Here is a 19,866-nt window from a genome sequence, read left to right as displayed (position 1 = left end):
ATGAATATTAAATAGTATTTAGTAATGTTTATATGTTAAAATGGGTTAAACAAGCCCCTAAAATAAGGTGGATAGGGTGGGGAAGGATGCAACTTTTCATACAACTAAGTAAAATATCCTGAAGGTTTATGGAAATATTTTTTTTCTTTTATAGGAAATCACTTGTAATTGCATTAACTTGGCAGGAAATTTATATTTATAATGACAGGTAACAGAATAGCCTTTTAGTACCTTTTGTTTTGAATATTTGAATAGATATGGAATCCTGTTAGTGTGCATCATTCTGAAATTTATAGCTTTCCAGTACAAGCTAATTTAAAATAATGAAAAAAATATTGTTTATTCTAGCATTTCTGCATGTCTAGACTGCTCCTTAAACACAAGCTGTGCTGTAAAGTACAGCAAAAGACACAATATATTTCAGCTTTCTTAAGTTTGTTTCTATTTTGCCAGACATAAATCCCCAAACACCCTTAAAGATGCAGAGAACAGCACAGGGTAACACTTGTTAAGTTTACAAAATTAATTTAAATGAAGACTTTCTGCAGATTTTTATTACTTGAGCAATTTCCTGTTATCAAGGGCAGTTGATAAATACTTATTATACAAAAGGTATTTCATTAATTCCTAGATTAAAGGCTCGGTATGATTTTAGTCTTATTTAAGTCAACTTAAGATATCACCTGTATTATCACCGATATCGTAGCTCCTATCTCCTGCAGTCAAGCAGGGAACTTGGTCCACAAACCCCTGCTTCTGCACCAAGTTCCATTCTGAGTCTTTCTAACGTCCTGCCTTGTGCACCCGTGCCAAAGCCGTGCCCTTTTGGTACGCACGTGCAAACTCTCCAAATGTGCAGTGTAAAAATTAATGTATTTTATACATAATTCATGACATTTAAAAAACATTGTCACTTGACAGCCGAGGTGATAACAAAATTAGCACATTCTACCTCCCGCTGCTACTTACCAGGCTTCCAAAGCTCCATCTTGTAATATTGTTCTGGCAATAGCCCTGCAAGACAATAAACACTGCTGGTGCCCGGCTCTCCCTCAGAAATGTATGTATTTAGAACTTGTGACCCTTCTAAATATAATTCAGCCTAAACTTCCTACATATTATCGATAGATGTATAATGTCTTCAATCTTGAAATCAGAGGAATAGGTACCATACAGTCATGTGACAATTGTTCAGTGAGATTTGTGGTTGTAGGTATTTTTTTTAATGTGTTTGCTATTCCTGTTTACTACTGAATTTGATGTAAAGTGATTTGACCTGACGTTATGCCAGCTTCTTGGCAAAAAAAAAAAAAAAAAAAAAAAAAAGTTCTACAAATAATTTAGAAAAACTGATTAGCCATTGTAAATTATAGACCAGTGCAAGAGGTGGGACTGCAAGAGGCCCACTGTTTGTATTTATTATGAAGTCCAGATACAGTATCAATTCACATTTATGAAGCATGGTGCAATGTAGATAAACATCGCTCCTGGAAAAGGTAAAACTTGGGAATTTCCATTATCGAGAAGCAGAAGTAAAAACAGTGCTAGTGCTCAAAAATCCCAAGTGGGATTTATTTTACATTTCCAGTAAATGGGGACAGGGGAAAAGGGAAAGAAAGAAACTATTGTTCATGTTAAGTGCATGGAGAATAAAAGTCTTACTTGGGACTGAGGCAAAAGCCTAGTAACAGATGTGGTACAGTGCAGTTGCAGTTTATTTTCTGAGTTTTTCTGTTGCTCTGACAGGAAAAAAGAAACAAAGCAGAACTGTGTGAGGCCTTCAGCAGAGAAAGACCTCCAACCTTATCTGTCAGCCTGGAGAAGGTAGCTCCTTGTTGTTCCCTGCACCAGCCTCTGCATATATACCATTCCCAGTAGTGAAGGGAAGGCTTGTGTCTCTTATTTTCTTGCATAGAGACATAAAAGTGAATTATGGTCTTTCTTCGAGACTGTCATCTACAGTGGCCTCTCCATGACTTATCTGGGTGGCCAACGTAAGGCTACTCAAGCAATATATTTTATGTGACCTTTGCAAAAATGCTGAGAATTCATCCTACAGGCAGTGCGTTTTTATTAACAGGTTATTCCACGACAACTATAAAGCCAATAGCTGTACAATGTCTATGAGGCTTTTCTCCTTACATTTTGAAAAGTTTATAAAAAAAACGGCGTCTCTGGGAAGAGGAACCACAGTAATTGCTATGAGGGAAAGGCAGGGACAGCCCCCGTTCTGCAAGGTGGCAGCCTGCCTGCAGGGCAGCCAGCACAGTCACAGGGCCCTGCTAGTACACAAATTGCTCTAAATCGGCCACCGCACGTGCAGCATCCTGAAGAACTGGCTGAAGGCGCTATATGGAAACCATATTTCTGAGTTTTTCTGTTAAGTGCAAGTTTTAGCAAGGAAGCAAGCTTGACCTTCACAGTGTGCAAAACTTTGGCTCTGGTCCTAGCTCTTTTCACATGTGAATAGTTCCTGTGGGGCCTCTTCATGTGCTCAGAGTAACAAACAACTTCAGGACTTAGACCTTGATCTGAATCAAGGGTAGCAGCAACACCTCCCGATACACAGAAAGATTTTTGTTCATAGCAAAGTAATGGATTTGCTACATGGACAGAGTTAATCTGTCTTTGACTCCCAATTTTCAAGATGTAACCGCCTGCTTTGGTTCGTAAAGGGGTTTTGCCCTTTTCAAGGGTAGCAGTTCACCTCCAACATCAGTTCAATAAGCCATCTACTCTTTCCATCTTGTTTGGGTTTTTTTGTTGTTTTTGTTTGTTTGGGAGGTTTTGTTTGCTTGTGGGTTTTTTTTGTTGGTTTGCTTGTTTTTGTTTTGTTTTTGTTTTAATGAAATAGTTTTCACTAGATTGGACTTCTGGCTGTGTATTTCAAACACAGTTGAGGCTGAACTGCTCAATCCATTGTAGCTTATCCTTAGACACCACTTTGAAAAGCAGGACAGGTCATCCCCCCCAGACATGCCGTTTGCTTTCCTTTCTGGAATGGCTGATGCTATCGCAGTTGATCGCTCCTGCACAGGACAAACTATCATGTAGGTCATTTCGTTTCCCAGTAATATTCAAACTTCAGTATTTTTTTTTTCCAAGTAGTGATCTATTTGTATTTAATCTGAAGCAAGGAGGACGAGAACATGACAGTGTCCAAACAATACGCAGAAATTCCTTCATCAATTGCCTCTTCTGACGTGTAAAATACTGTTGTCTATTAGGATGTGCCTTTTATGGACTTGACTATTTTAGAAAACCACTGTGACGAGAGCTCAATGGAATATGTATTGAGAGGACTGAAAGCCGGTCCTCATCTGTGCGCCATCAGCGTGATGTATACCAAACACCCATAGCCGCACGCCGATTTTAGGTTTTGTCCTTTTGTTGTTTATATATGCTTTACTTGACATTTTAATAGAAAATGCTCAGAAATGTTGGTGAATAAGTATAACTGAGTGGTGGGTATTACTCTCAGCATCGTGCTGCGCTGCAGCTGGGACGTGAACTTTAATCTGGGGGAAATGTTCTGTTTGTACATAATGAGGTACCTTTACTGTCAGGGTGTATATGGGACAAAAATAATGAAGTCACAACTTCACTAAATTCGTAGGATTTAGCACCCGCTACAGTAAAATACAGTGAGGCATTTGGTCAAAGCAGGCGACTGAGGTATGATGTAGAAATACAACCTAGAAGAAAAGGAATTGCATCTGTTCTGTAGGACTTGAGTGTGGTTAATGGCCATGCAATTGTTCCTGCGAGTCCATAGTCAAAGAACCTCACTGAATACATGAGTTAACAGGTAAGAGGGATACAATTCACTGAATGACTGGGGGTTTTTAGAAGCTGTTTTTAGAACTCTCTCATCCTCCCTCTTAGATACGTTTATTTCAGAGAAATTCTGGCATTTAAACTATATTTAGCAATAAAAGTGAGACATCACCTACATCTTGCTGCAGTGAGGAAGGTAAAACAAGGCATTCACATACATTTTCATATTACTTTTAAAGACATAAGCAAAACGCTGTGCTGTCAGGGCAAGTGCAATTTCTTTTCTTGTTCTTCGGGAAAGAGTTTAAAGGCCTCTCCTCCCCCAACAGCAGAGCGCCGAAAAATTGCTAAATTATTTCCTAATAATTATTGTGTTCACCGAGAAGTGCCTACTGCAGGCACCTAGCAAAATACTGCAAATAATTCAAGATACTAAAATTATTAAAATCAACACCACAAATTAACTATTAATTAAAACTGCATTTTCACGCAGGCACCCCCGGCCAGCCGAACTCCCCGGCATCCCCTCCCCGCTGCAGCCACCGGCGCCGCGCTCGCCGGCCGCGCCCCGCCGGGCCGGGCTCTGGGGCCGGGACAGCGCCTGCCCTGCGGGCCCGGCCGCGACACCCCGGGTCGCCCCCGAGCCCCGCCCGAGGCTGCCGCACGGCCCCGCGCCTCCCTGGGCGCCCCCCCGGCGGGCCCTGCGGGACCCCCGCCCGCCCGTACAGCCCAACCGCCGCCGGGGAGGGCGCCCCTCGGCCCAGCCGCCCCCTCCCGCGGGGTCCCCCCCCGCCCCCCGCCGGGGGCACCGGGGCTCGGCCGGCGGCTGCGCTCCCGCCTGGGCTCCGCCGGGGCTGGGGGAGCGGCTGCCGGCGGCGGGGGGCAGCGCGGGGAGCCGGGGACGGCAGCCGCTCCGCGGGCACGGGCACGGGCGCGCTCCCCGCGGGGGCCGGGACGAGGTGCCCCGTCCCCCCCCGCGCCCCGCCGGTGCCGCGGGCAGCCGGGCGCAGCCGGGCGCAGCCGGGCGCAGGGGCGAGCCGCCGGCGCGGGGCTGCCCGGGCTGCGAGCGCTGCTCCCCGGCCCCGAGCGGGGAGCGCCGCCGGCCGCCTGGGCCTGTGCCGCGGCGCGGGGGGCGCCGGCTGGGCCTGGGGCCGCCCCCCGGCGAGGCGGCGGAGCGGCCACCGCGCCGCTTTCGGGGGATTCTCCGAGAGGCAAAGGCAGGGCGGCTCCGGGAGGGGGAACCCCCCTCGGCTCGGCGATTCGCATCCCCGGCGTCGCCCCTCCTCCTGGCGGTGATGTCAGCCGCGGGGAGGGCCGGCTGGCAGCGGCAGAGCGGGGCGCGGGCGGCCGCGGCAGAGCCGAGCCGGAGCCGGAGCCGGAGCTGCCGCCGCCGGGACAGCGCGGGGTCCGGGGCGCCGCCGGCAGCGCAGCCCCGCGCCCCCAGGGCCGCCGCCGCCGCCGCCCGGGCCAGCAGCAGCCCCGCCGGGAGGCGGCCGAGCGCCCAGCGGCGGCGGCTTCCCCGCGGCGGGACCCGCGCCCCGCTCCCCCCGCGCCCGGCTGGGCAGGGCTGGGGCTGCCGGTGCCGGTGCCGCGCTGCTCGGCGGAGCGCCGCGGAGTTCGGGGTCTCTCCGCGCAACTTCGGTTACGCGGCAGGACCTCTGCGGAGCGGCGCGGGGCTGCCGGCGCGCCACTGCTTCCCCTCCCGCTGCAGCTGCAAAAGCTGATCATTAACTAAACCCAACAGAAATAAAACAAACTCAGGCTTGCCTAAAAGTTAGGATACTATTATTTTTCCCCTCGCCCCTCCCCCCCCCCCCCCCCCCCCCCCGTTCCCCCCTTTACGGTTCCATTCCCCGTGCGGAAGCCGCCCCGGGAGGCGCCCGGCACCCTGCACGGGAAGCAGCGGTGCGGTTTGCATCGAGGATTCGCTGTGGCGGAGCGGTGTAACTTGCATGCGGCGGGACAGCCTCCGCGGCTCCAACCGCCAGGGTGATGCGCTGAGGAGCTCCTGCGGACTGGCATCTTGTGCAGAGGAGGCACGGAAGGTAAGAAGGGGGCTTGGGGAAAAGAGGGATTTTTCTATCCTTTGCTACGCTATCTCAGCAGAGCAGCAGCAGTTCATCCAGAACAGTATCGAGAGGCTGGAACCGCTCAAGTGAAATGAGAGGCTGCTCCTGTGGAAAGTCCACGGAGCTTACAAGTGGTGGCAAAAGATATATTTATTTTTAGTCTGGTAGCATCGCATGGTCGTGATCTGTGCGGACAGCGAGCCAACTCGCGCAGCTCTGGAATGAGGAGATCCACAGTCTCCGTCTCCGATGGGCAGTTTGCATTGGCTGCTGCGTTGTGTTGAATGTGTAACCCCCGCTACCTCCCCAGAGCATCCCATCATCCTGCTGGATTTGTTTTTTTTTTTTTTCAGATATAGTGCCTAGTATTAATGAGAGAGGGAGAGGGATGGGGGTGGTGGTGAAAAAACCATATGGAACATTTTATTGATGTGATCATAATCCTGTAATGGAGATTGCATTAAATGAGGATTGCATCAAAATGCCTAGCTGCTGTGGAGAGACGAGAAAGCAAAAACTATGCTGGATTGTAAATGAAGTTCTTTGATTGAAGGATTTTCTTGAACCATGAAGGGATGGATGTCTGTAAGCTTAAAGTTGCTGTATATGTGGAGCACTGGAATGGGATAAACCCCAGATCAAGCTGAAATAGATTTTAATTTACCCAAGCTCTGGTTACAGTTAGAATAGGTTAGAGGCATTGCAGTGGTGTCCAGTGAATTCTTGGTTTCAGCTGTGGAGAGACCACGGAAAGGCAAGGAGAGAATTTTAACATTTGGGGAAGAGGAGGATGGCTCCTTTGTGACTTTTACCATGATGGCACAAAGCTTCCAGCCTGCAGGAACCTTATGGGCGATCCGGAAAGCAGAGGATTTATCTCATTTTCCTTTTGCAACCTTGGCGTAGTTGCCTGCAAGAAGTAGCCGGGAGGTGTGTGTCAAGAGGCAAGGAGGGACTTCCTTGCCCCTCTCGGACACTGAAAAAACCTGTGAGCTTGAGAGAGAGATGGAGCCGACTGTCTGATCCCCTCTTTTCGAGCTTGAGTTGATCATACATTTTGAGTAATCGTTGCTCCTTATCTCAGTTGGCAAAGGAGGGGAGAATATGTTCAAGTTTACTGAACCAAAGCAGAGCTGAGGACAGTAGATATTATCCACTCACCCCCGCATTCTTTTTGTGCTAAATTTTATCCTGGCGTAGAGAACTGAGCCACAAAAGAGGACCTTCTTCCAGCCTTACTGAAAGGAAACCTAAAAAGAACAAAAAGATTAACCCAAAGCTAAATTTTAACTTTTTGCTTCTCAGCAGTGGTGGAAGTAGCATTGATCTGCTAGATTACACAGGTCGAAAGAGGTAAGATAGGAAAAAAATTAAAATTGTTTATTTACTAATATTTCCACATGCACAAAGTTGGCATACAAAGAATCATCACAGAGTGGGAAAGCTCCGTTTCTTGTAACCACCTAAGTTATGACTGAGGGAAGCAGCGGAGAAATTCCTGTAAGAATACTTGGCAGTATTTGTAACTGCAAGAGAGCTGTTAAATACAAAATTACATAGATTAAACCAAAACCAAATATCCAGTGTTCTCAGAAGTAATTTCTTTCCCCGTTTGAGTTGTGTACAAAATCTGAGGTGATAGCTCCACAGTTCAGCCTCTTTTGCTGTGTATCTGGCACAAAGTTGAGATGGATACACTTATTTTAAATGAAATGAAGAAACCCAGCGTAAGTGTGTTGAATTCCTCTTAAGCATTTTATTTTGGCAAAAGATGATTTCGAGTGAATTGTAAGAGATGGGTTTAGAATATTCATGGCTAAACTCCAGGGAGCTTAGTGTTAGCTCAGTAGGCAGAAGGTTCTTCCTCTAAAGAGATATCTGGAAAAGATGTGTTTAAATTTCAAGCCATATTCAGCTGAGACTGTTGGTTTCCACATTTTAAAATCATTTGTTATGCTTCTTGGGGGAATGATGCCTAATCTGGAAAATAAAGCAAGTGTTCCTAGCTCACTTTTTTTTTTTTAAATAGAAAAAGCAAGCAGTGTGCTTTAATTGTACTTCTGTATCTACAAATGTTCCAGATTTGACTCTATTTTTCATCAAATAACAGCTGAGGAAAAAATTGTCTTCCGAAACCACGGTTATTCATGCAGATCTTGCTCTGTATTTTGGTACAGAAGAACTCAGCTTCATGACTGCATTGTTCATCCTTGCAGCATTTCTTTAAATGTGAGCCTTGCTATGGTTAAAGGATAATTTATATTCAGTGTAGTACTGTCTGCTCAGTGGAATTGGCTTTATACTTTACAGCCTCTGCAAAAAAGGAGATCAAAGATCTGAACCTGTGGTCCTGTATTGCATTTGTATTCTAGGTGGACTTGAGTAACCTCATACTGGAGCCATTCACACTCCCATAGTTAAGGATATGTCAGTCTTCCCATTAAAACACCCATTTGCTTAGTAATTTAACAGCTAGTTTTAAAGGCGGCCTCTAAGCTTAACTTAAACACATTCATATAGTAACAAAAAAAAAAAAAAAAAAGATACCCTAAGCAATGAAGTACAGTAACATTTGGCATTTGCTAATAGAGCACTGTTAAGTTGAATTTATAGAAAGCTTAGGAGAAAGTAATGCCTGCCTGAAAAATTGAGATGAAAAGGGAAGAAAAGTCCTTTCAGATTTGGAAAGCTGCTTATGGATCCAGGTGAGTGTTCATACCTGGATTTTCAAGGGGCCTGTGACTGCTAAGCAGACAAGTAGGGCTTTTCTTAAAGGAGAACAGCACTGGCCCCAAACAGGAATTAGTCAGATCTTGGTTTGGTGGTTCAGGTTTAGGTTGCATTGGAACTAATGCCATTGGCATTCTTCCAGTTAGTTCTTTTGAGGGTTAAGTTACAAGAATAATCAAAACCCCAAACCCCGTATCTTAACCAGTGAAATTATCCTTCCAATATTGTAAAAAGAACTATACTTTTTTGGATCATGTTGATTGTCTGATACAGGTGTTGGAAGCATCTGGGAGATGCTGCTGCCAAAGCACACTTGCCAGGTAGCCCACCTGAGAGCAGCCACGGCAGTAACCACACTTCCCATCCCAGGGGCAGCCAGCCCGACTAATGTCACGTTACACCTAAACAGAACCCTTTCTTCTAAAGCATCCCAAAACCTTTTACAATTGCCTGTCTCGCTTAGATAGCCATCTTCCAACAGTGAAGTATGTGAATGCTTATAGTAACTTTCTGTATATTTCAGGTTAGAAGTGAAAAGACTACAATTAAAAATACAGGTGGATTCGATGTTACAGTTGCACATGCTGTGTAGTACCTGTGTTCAAGTAGTAGGTTCAAGGTACAGCTTGCTGTATCCCAGGGGTTTTAGATTAGATGAAATATGAGTATTGTTTGAATGAAAATTTTTTCATTTAACTACAAAATTCGTAAGGCAGATTAATAGTTTTATGTCCCAGTTACCTTATTCTGCAATGAGATCACTGAGAGGAACTATGTAACCGTTGTCTGTCTTCAGTGTGGTGAGGTAGTGCTGACTATACCTTTATTGGATCTTCTGAAAATTCATGCTTGCTGCAGATATACAGGAAAATAATATGAAGCAGGAAATTTAGGGTGGAAATGGGAATCTGAGTGTCCCTTAAGATCTGTGAGGAGACTCCCATTCTCATTTTCCAATGGTAAAGTAAGGAAAATAGGTTTAAAACAGTCTTTTTCAATTACTGTCTGAAAATTAGTAGAGTGGCTTACCAGGAAACATAAAAGCTTCGATAGCTTTTGCACATTTAAACACTCCACTGAAAGAAGAGTTTAAAACGGTCCTTAAATTTGCCTTTAAGGTGTTATGTTGTGAAAAAGAGTGGGATTAGTGGAAAACACATTTTGAGTGATAACCATATTTACCACCTCTGGCACATGTGAATGAAAGATAGGTATTACACATGTATATACATACATATATATATACACACATACATATTTTCAAATTCTTTTTAGAAAAAAAATACTGTGTTTCCAAGTAAGGGAAGTGGCTGATGTTTTCACAGTCACGCAGTAAGGTTTCATATTTGAATGAAGAGACTCCCACCAAACCGACCTCACTTGCATGGCAGGTTTCGTGAAGGTCCAGGGAAAGTTAATGTAAAAGCTACAGTACAGATAAAAATGACTGGAATTTAGTCTGTAGGTACAATGAAATCATGGTCGGTTTTGACAGTAAATTTGAAATTGCAAAATGTTTTCTGTAGTAGTGTCATAGTTAAGAATTCTTTTCATTTGAAGTCTTTTGTCATTGCTTTTAATAAATATCCCGTTGAAAATTATTTCAGATACATTTAGAAAGTAAATGCTTTCCCATAAATTCTCTAAGATTATGCCTAAGCCAAAGCTCCCTGCAGTCTGTGAAAAAAATCCTGTGGCAACAGGGCCTTCAATAATTGCTCCTTGCGTTACCTGGCGTACATACTTTTAACTTCTGCCACTTGTTTAGGAGGTCAGCATGTTAGTGTGGTATAGAGGGCATTGCTGTGGAGGAGTTTTGCTTGCAAGGATGGCAGGACTTACCCTGTTTAACAGCAAGTGCTTTACTAACTTTTACAGTTAAGTTCTTTTTAAATGACTGTCGTTTCCCTTCATTTGAGTTGTGATAGACTCTGCAAGGATTATATAATTTCAAGAAAACCTGCATAACCACAGCAGCAGAGAGCCAAGTATGTTCTCAGAAAGACAGATGAACCTGGAAATTATTGGAGACTTGCAAATTCAGTAGTGAAATTATACACAGACATGGCCCACTGTATTTGAAACCTGTCACTGTGGGGTTTACTGTGGCAGTTGACTGTGCTAAGGACCTTTCTCTGCTTCATCTTCCTGCCAGAGGAACATCTTGTGTTGCCTACTACTTTGATTTGATATGGGTGTTTTGGGGGATGGTTTTCTGCCTCCAAGCTGGTCTAGAAAGAAGATGTCACCGGTGATGTAGTCTGTTTGTATAGCAGTGTTTATCTGTTACATCCTTAAGGACATAGTTTTATTATTTTTGTAAGATTTTAATTAGCAATTATGTGTGCTTTATGCTGTCTACTGAAGTAGCAGGAAATACAGGCTAAAGGGAAGAAAAAAATCAAGTAAAAGTTCGGAATGCTTCAGGCACAGCATATTTCATTTAACCAAGTACTTATCACTGTTATTGCTCTGTGCTATCTTGTTAAATAAATAAATGTATATGTATGGAAATCTATGATCTACTGGATCTATGGTCACATATGTGGTCACACTAAAGCTACATACTGTCTTCAATTCCAGGTTTAGTCCCTGGCACACATGATGCATACCGGCCCGCCAAAAGAGAAGCAAAAATATTTGGGGGATGACAGAGCTGCGGGTTCCTTTAACATGTAGCACAGGGAACAGGTATAAGAGAGTTCAACTCCCTGCCCCTCAGATTTCGTTAGGAGGTCGCGTATTGGGGATCCTCCTGAGAAAGCAAGTTGCATGACTTTGGAGAGGAAAATGGTGTTTATCTCTGCTAATGGAAGTCAGAGCTTAAACCCATGATGTTTAGTCATTGATGCAGGTTTTGTGATTGCTTTTGTAATTATAAACAGATGTATCTTCCTGTCTTTCGACAAACAAGCATGAAACTGTGTCCTGACAGGCACACAGTTACTGGATCGTTGGTTTTACTCAGGGATGCTTGTGGCTTTTTCCCTGAAATGGACCGAAGCAGTATGTCAGGGTGCAGGTTGGATTCACAAATCGGAAAGGGATTTTCTTAGGACTTGTAGGATGTTTATGACGAAAGACCTAGACTTGACTTGCCAATGTTAAATAGCCAAAGAGCGTGCTGTAGCAGTCCCTAAGGAGAAGTGCAGAAGAACTGCAGTGTTTTGAAACTTCAATAAATGGTGACTTAACAGGAACTATAATTTGCGTATGGAACTCTGGGTTCAAACACTTTGGGCCCTCACTGTAGTAGTTTGTTCAGATTACAGCTGCTGCCAGTAGTTTGTAAATATATGCAAGATACAAGGCATGAAACGAAAGCTATCATTAAATGGAGTCATGGCTTTACTTTGTCAGTCATTTAATTGACCCCTGGAAAATGTTTGTGGCAATGTGTTGGAAATTAAGACCTAAAATACAAGGCAACACAGTAATAATTTTGGGGATGAAAATTGGGAATCAAATGCATAAAATTCATCTTCTCTTCATCTCTCTGCCTTGTCCACCTGTGAGACTTTACCCGAATGAATGGATTCCAGCTACTATGGGTTTCATAATAGTTTCCTGTAATTGAGACTCTACTACAGGAGATCAGTTAAGTGCTTGTCAGACAAGTGTATGTTCATGTCTAATTATCAGAGAATTCTTTTTAAAATTCATGTTCAGGAGATCTGAAATTTGATGACTTATTAAAGAAAACTAGATATAAAGTAAATCAAGGGGATTGTAGTCCTACTTCGTTTGTTATAGATTTCTAAGATAATTGAGAATGGTCTTTTCCTCTGGCCGAACAGCAGCTGAAATAGCAGTTGTTACTACTTTGTCTTCCATGACTCCACCATAAACTTGAGGGAAAAGAATCACATATGTGTACGTGTTTAATTGTTTATGGCATTAGTTAAATCTGAAGGAATTTAGAAGGGTCCTTAGTGGAAAATAAATGTATTTTAATTTATATAATAAATTTGGAATAATGATGACTACCAAATGGAACTGTTGTTAACAGTTTTGGTATTAACATATTCTTCCCCCACCCTCTCATTTTTTAAAAGAAAACATATCTAGGGAAACACTGTAAGCCACACTTTCTTAACAAAAAAATGCTTTAAAATACTTCTTCAAAAGACTATAGAATTGTGGGCCATCAGTTATATTTCTTTATTTTTTGACAATATGTTCAGTCAAATAGCAGTTTATCTTTCACAGTTTAGCTTTAGCTACATCCACAAAGAAAACTATTTTCAAGAACTGCTCTGAAAGTACCCTAAAGCATAACACAAAGTATGTCTGAGGTGAGTTCACAGAACATGCACTCAAGGTGTTTCAAGCTACAGAGAGGGGTAAAGACATTTGGCATATCACAGAGAAAAAAAGCTGACCACTTTAAAAAAAGTGAATGTAAGTCAGAAAGCAAAGACATGAACAGTCTGTGCCCAAGAAATGTATCACTAGCGTGTGGTCAGGAACCGTTGTTCTTTGAAAGGAGGAATAAGGTTAGGATGTGTGGAGCGTTGGTAACCTTGTGGTGAGAAACAAACCAGTAATATCTTCTGGCTGAAGTGCTGTGCCAGCATGGAGCCAGGAGCATCGGTGAACCACCCGAAGCTGTGTGCTAAAGGAAGAGAGATTCTTGGTGACTAAATACCAACGATTCTCTAAAGAGTTTGGGTGTTGCCTGTGTCACTTTTGAATGTTTTAATAAAAGCACTTAAAAAATCCTGCTTCCTTCTCCTTTCCCTGAAAACAAAGAAAATTGAATTTACATGGTGCCCACTCTTTCTCATTTTTGAAATTTGACTAAATCGTTTATTAGAGCATAATATTATAGAATGGAATGATACTTTCTAAAAGAACTAGCAGTGTCATTTTAACACGTAGGTGTGAACTTGCTAGTAACACTTGCCTCCTTTTTACGACGAGTAAAAAAGTATAAAATAGTAACAGATTATTCTTTATTTTCAATGATACAGAAACTAATTTTCTTTCAATTCTTTCAAAACAATGTGTCTTTGCATTAACTTTGTTAAATGAAGTTCGAAAGCAGTATGCTAAGAATTTTTACCGTGGAACTGAGACGGACTAATATTTTCAAAAGCACCTCCATAGTCTGGGTATACAAGTCTGATTTTCAAAGTGAGTTGGACTCTGAAAGAGCCTGAAGCTTGTCTGCTTTCAGGAATCTTTTAAGTGTTTTTGAAAAGTTTACCATTTTTGTTAAAGACTGGGTATAGTATCAGTTTGTACTTCATCTGTACAAACTGTACAAAGTTACAAAATTTGTACAACTGTACAAAGAAATCTTATATTTCTTTGAATATTAGGGACATTAAAACTAGTTGCATCCAATATTCAAAATGTGGTGGAACTCAACTCTATCAAAAGCAAACTATGGACTTCAGCTAAAAACTTGCAGTCTGTACCAGAGCTGCACAAAATAAACTTTTAAAGGAAGGTTTATATTCTTTTTATCAACTTTATTTTATTCAAGCAGATTTTAAATACTTAAATAGAGAGGAGGAGAAGCAGATTTAGAAAAGCTGCCACAACATTGAATCGATTATAGTAAAGCTGTAGAGTATCGTGATGTTGGGAGAGTTTGGGGCCTCTAACTTCTTACTTACAGTGTGTATTTTGTGGCTCATCAAACACACACAGTTAGACATCACCCAGCCCAGCCCGTGCAGTTAACAAACTGTTACGGAGCTGAACCTTCAGCACTGGAAAAAAACCTGGTTATATTTTGAGACAATCATGCTAAGCATGAATTCCAGTCAGAAAAAGAGATCCTTTTTACTTTGCATCTAAACTTTAAAACCCAGTCAGACAAACTGAGACAATAAACAGAAGTTAAAATGCTGAAGGAAGAGTTTATAAAATGGAACAGAACTGACTGAATTTTGCCTGAATTTATGATAAAAATTGTTTATTTTTATTCATTATAGAATGGTGGACTAAACCTGAAACCCACCATAGTATCCATTGAGTTGGAGAAAGAGGTAAATCCACTGGTAAATTTGTTGTGATAGGGCAGTCCTTTTTGTGATTGTATTGCATTACACAGCTCGAATTCAGTGAGAAGTTTCTAACGATATGAATGGAATTTGGCTCCAGTTCTGAGCTGGAGTAGTGCTCTTTGGAATCACTGTGTAGGGTATTTTTAAAGTACCAAAAAAACCTTAATTAACAAAACATTATTGTTGTTTGGGACTGCTTAGCTTTGTATATTGTGTTACACAGTTTGTTCAGTAGCTGCTTTCTTTGGAGATATATATATATGTATATATTATTTTGTGAAGTTAACGCAGGTTTCAGGCTTTTTTTATTGTTTAACATGAGTGGGAAAACATAAACCCCCAGAATATTTTCCTGTTAAGTCTGATGAAAGCTTAGCCTGGCTTCATACATGTGCCACTTTTTATAAGTCCCCTTAACGTTTGTATTTTTGTTGTACTGCACTTATCAAAAATGAGTATTTAAAAATAATAACTGAAATAAAAAATAGTGCAACATCAGTCTTCAAAAACTGTGCACAGTCTCAGTTCCTTATATGTAATTCATTTTGGCAGGTACAGTACTTTTAGGTTTTATTGTATTATAAGCGCTAAAAAAGCTTGAAAGAAATCATTGGAAAAAGGTTTAGAGTAAGTGATTTAGATGAGGCTGGCAGGTGGTGTGGTATGGCTATTGCGAGATCAACTAAATTCTGAAAATTCAGTCACTTCAGAGTATTGGATCTATGTCTTGATTTAGTCGTTGCTAAAGCAAAAGTATCGCTTTGCTCATCTGATGAACTGTGAGGTATTAATCAACCAACAGAAACTACCTTCTGAAAAATTTGGGGTGCTTCAGTGATTAAAGTGCTAACTTGGTCAGGATATCTTTTTAACTGCTGTATATGTGACTATATGTATGTATAATAAATATGTAACACTGTTACTAATTTGTCTGATTGGGAAGACACATAAAGTGTAGGGAATCCCTGAAGGGACGGTGAAGTTGAAATGGTGAAATTTCAAAATACTCTTGGAAACGGCTTCAGTACACTTCTATGGTAGTAAAATACGTGTTGATGATTCTCACAAACGTTAGATATGCTCAGACGTTTCTTAGTCTGATCGCTGAGGGAATTATAATGTTCAATAAACTTTTTTGTGATCCATAAGAACAAATTAAGGAAGCCTTCCATCATTTTGTGATCCACAGTTATGGCAGATTTTCCTCCTTTTCTTTTGTTTTAATACATACAGCTTTGAGTGATGCAGTTCTTACAGCCTCAGCCGTAACTGTTTTGGAGGGAGAAACGTGTCAAACCCTTTGTGGGCTGTCAACAGCTAATTTCTTTCTCAGATTTTGGAGATCCTACTCGGTTTTATGGAGGACCTTGTAAATGGCTGCCCTAGTTGTAGGTACATATTTCTGCCTATATGTAGAGCTGCCCGATGTCCTTGACATCAGTGTGATTTTAGGCTGGGTTATGCAAGCTGGTTTGCACAAGATCCTTTGCCATTTTCTATTTTCCTGAACCTTAACTGTGTATTCATCTGAGTTTCCTAGTGATAAAAAGTATGAATGATTTGAAGCTGCAAGCACATGACATAATCTTGTAGTAAATCAAAAGAAATACCTGAAGCGGTTTCTCCTTTTTGCATACTACAAAAACATTTACTTAATATTTAGAGGAATCCTTGGAGATTTTCAAAGCTTGACCTAAGGCCCTGAGTAACCTGATGTAATTTAGACGCTGTAAGCAGGTTTGGCTAGACAGCATCTCCAGAGGTGTCTTCCAGGCTGAACTTCTCTGTGGTTCTGTGAAAGAGACTCCTTTATATAGGTGATACCTTTGTGCTTTGTCCGGATTGCGATTTCTTGCTCAAATTAAGGAGCTAGCAAGGGTATAGCATTCTGGTTGTACAAGGAGTAGTGAAGAAGTGAGGAACAGGACAGAAAGAGGAACCTGCTTAGTGAGCAGAAGAGAGCTGTTGCTTTTGTTCTTGGATGTGGATCTCAACGTTGCTATTCCTGTCTCAGCATTTGCTATTTGGTGTCATTTCGGAAGCCTCCTTGAACCGAGGTTACACAGACAGGCTGCCGCTTCAACAAGTCTTTCAACTGTCTTTTCTACAGCGCTGTTCTGAATGTAAAGTACTGCTTTTGATCCCTGAAACACTTTCTAGTTTCCTTTCTCTTTCTGAGGAAGACCTGCTGTATGTTTTTATCCTTCTGTAAAAAACAACTGGAAAGCAGGGAGCCTCAGCTTTAGCAACTGAGCTGAGAACAATAAAACCTGAGACCGATTCCTTTCCCTTAGTCCTGCAAGACCTAAGTTAGTTGGCATTCAAAGCGGTAAGACAAAGTTGTTCATTCATTTTTTCCTGAGGGTTTTTTGGAGTGGACACATCAGGTGGAATGTAATTTTGTTTGTATTTGTGAAGTGTTCGCTGATGCTTCATGTTGATGGTTTAGTGCTTTTTACCACAAGAGTGTCTGGAGGTTGACTGAGGGGTTCCCTACAAAAATCCAAGAAATGCAGTTTCCAGAGAGGGACTTAACAATGTATGGACTGTGCGAATAAGAGGATAAGTTAAGGTTGAGAAAAGACAATATTTTTATGGAAAGAAATTTAAGTACTTTCACTAGATATAAGGCCACTGTAAATAACACCAAAGTTCCTAAAATTCTCTAAAAAGGATCTGTACTATTACAGAAGCTCTAATTTATCCCTTGTTTCATCACATAATTATTTGTCAAAGCATGCAGTCAAAACAAAAATTGGACACTGGAAAGTAGTGATGTAAGTGCCTGAGTCTGAACTAGTATTTTGTTGTTGTTTTTTTTTGTTAAAACTAGATTAAATTATTTCTTAATTTCAGGTATTTTCATTTATTTTCCATAGTGTCTGTATAACATGTTGTCATTGGTACATTTTAAATGTCTAGAAGAATTATAATGCTGCATATGCAAAATTTAATTGAAATTTAGGTCAAAAATTACTTCCATGGGGGTGTGTTGGTTTATTTGGGCCAACTTTACACTGAAAGCTCAGCAGAATACTGCACCTACTCATTCAGTATTTTCCATCCCTGACTCCTGCTGTACCATTTCACTATCAGTTTTGTTTCTGCTGTCTGAACAAGACCACTTTATTTCCCTTGAAAAATACTTAGGTGTCACTGAATTATTTCAATAGAACTCCACTGCTTGCAGTTCATTTGTAGTTGCTTGGTCATTAAACATAGTTGTTCTGCAATGATGGATTGTTTCCTTCAGATTACATTGAGGAAAGAAAGTTTCTTATCCTAATTATTTGTTTATCTTCATGAATGCATGTAAAAGGCTGTATTGCATTTGCACCATTAGACACCCTCAGTCTGATATTTTCAGAACCCTGCAGATGTGGATTTTAAGTAAATGAGAAGAGCAGATGGCATACAAGGAAACCTTCGGCAGGCCAAGAAGCTAAACTGAAGTTTCCCTGAGTTCTGGGAGGGACCCTACATAGGGACTGTTCTTCCACCACTAGGAAATTTAATAATAAAGTGCTGATCTATTTGTAGAATTTCCTAAATAGGCAGAATATTCTACAGAAAAAATGTACGCCATAGAAAGAGATCTGCAACATGCACTCCATGCTTGTTAGTTCCTATTTCAGACATGAGGCTTAGGCGTGCTTTGAGGTGATCAATCCTGATGGTGCTGAACATAAAAATGTCAGTAGAGTTAGTCATCTTGGGCAGAAAATAATTTTTGCCATTTTTTTTCACTGTGTGGAGGAGAGCGTGAACTGGTTTTCAGGTACTCTTTATCATTGAGGTTTTCTATTTTTGCCATCGACTGGGAACATTTACCAATGACTTTTTCCATCTTGTTTTCAGGGATGGGCTATTTTACGAGACAAATATTAATAAAAGAAATGCCCCGATGAACCAGCGTGAACTCGTGATAATTTAGTAAAAGCTGTTCCTTGACTGATAATCAGGAATAGGGCACAGAACCACACGGTCAGCTTTGGATATAAAGTGAGCTACTTAACACTGTTCCTGTGATAATCCAGGCTGTCTCTACTAAGATATTACAAGGGTTAATTGTAGAAACTTTGTATTAAATGCTCTGAATAAGGCACACATATATTAACAGATTCTCTTTGGTTCTGCATTGGTGCAACTACCAGAAACTAGCGTAATGCAAATATAAGAAGATACCCACAAACTCACTGTTGTTCTGATCCTGCTCTTGATTGAATCACCGTTAAAAAAGTCTCAAAAGATACTTCATGCAATCATAGCTAGGCAAGACAGTGTAATGTAAATGTATAGCTGCCATCATGGGTAATATATATGGGCTGTATAACCATAGGGAAATCACAGGTTTTCAATTTCCCTTGGAATGTGTTCATTATTAGAAGGTATTACCAGAGTATTGTTTGTTGTAAGAGAAGAAAATCCTGTTCAAGTTTTTAATGAATCTCTTGAGAGATTCATCAGATTTACAGGTTAAAAAAGCTGTAAACATTCTACTGGGAGTAGTCATTAAAGAGAAGATGAATGTGAGTTATCTGTACATTTCTTATGAAACAGAAACCTTGAAGATGATTTACAAACCAAAAAGCTGTTTCTCTTTAAATGGTCTGTACTGCTGCATTAGGTAATGAAATAAAAGTACGATTAAAAGTAAGTCTTGTTTGCAAGATGAGCAGCAGTTTCACTATTTTGTTTGGAGAATTTCATAGGTAAGACAGCATTGATCTGAATTTGCAGGGAAGAAGCCTGAGACTAATATTTCCTTCGTTTCACAATTAGAGAAAGCATTAGAGTGGAAGAAAAAATCCTTACTGCATAGTTAATCAACTTAGAGGGCCTTATGTTGAAAATCAGATTTTCTAAATTAAATAAAAATGAATTAATAAAAGGTCTGTAGATTAAATAAATAAATTACAAAAAAACCAGCTCAATCCTCTGGCAAGTTACTTTTTTGGTAATTCAAAAAGTGACAGCACAGGACTGCTAAAAGGCTTGCCTTTCCATGAGGCACTTCGTACCCTTGATTACTCACTCAAGCTCGACTGAACCAGCAACATGCTAGTAAAAACTCATAATTTGTGATGAAACAGTTTGTTTAATCCTTGAGTTTTTTTCATCTGAAGTATTACAGATGCAGTGAAGGGAACAGTTTTGAATATACTGCTCAAAGATAAAATGCAGATAAATATTTATGAACTAATTTATCAAAAATTGTTGCTTCAAACTTTCAAATTGGTCATTTAAGATTCCTCTGAACATTTTGTTGGAGT

At 41.1% G+C, this 19,866-nt stretch overlaps 1 protein-coding gene across 3 annotated transcripts in view; it reads left to right on the top strand.

The window, feature by feature from the left end:
• Positions 1–5,125: 5,125 nt before the first annotated feature.
• Positions 5,126–19,866, top strand: part of PCDH11X (protocadherin 11 X-linked) — a 508,247-nt gene continuing 493,506 nt past the window's right edge. For all 3 annotated transcript variants that reach the window (XM_037408486.1, XM_037408485.1, XM_037408487.1), the window contains exon 1: positions 5,126–5,822. The gene's annotated coding sequence lies outside the window, so the exon portion shown is untranslated. The remainder of the gene's footprint in view (positions 5,823–19,866) is intronic.

Source organism: Falco rusticolus, chromosome 14 (assembly GCF_015220075.1).
Source record: "Falco rusticolus isolate bFalRus1 chromosome 14, bFalRus1.pri, whole genome shotgun sequence".
NCBI lineage: Eukaryota > Metazoa > Chordata > Aves > Falconiformes > Falconidae > Falco > Falco rusticolus.
The sequence above is the reverse complement of the archived record's forward strand: the minus strand, read 5'-3'. Positions and strand labels throughout refer to the sequence as shown.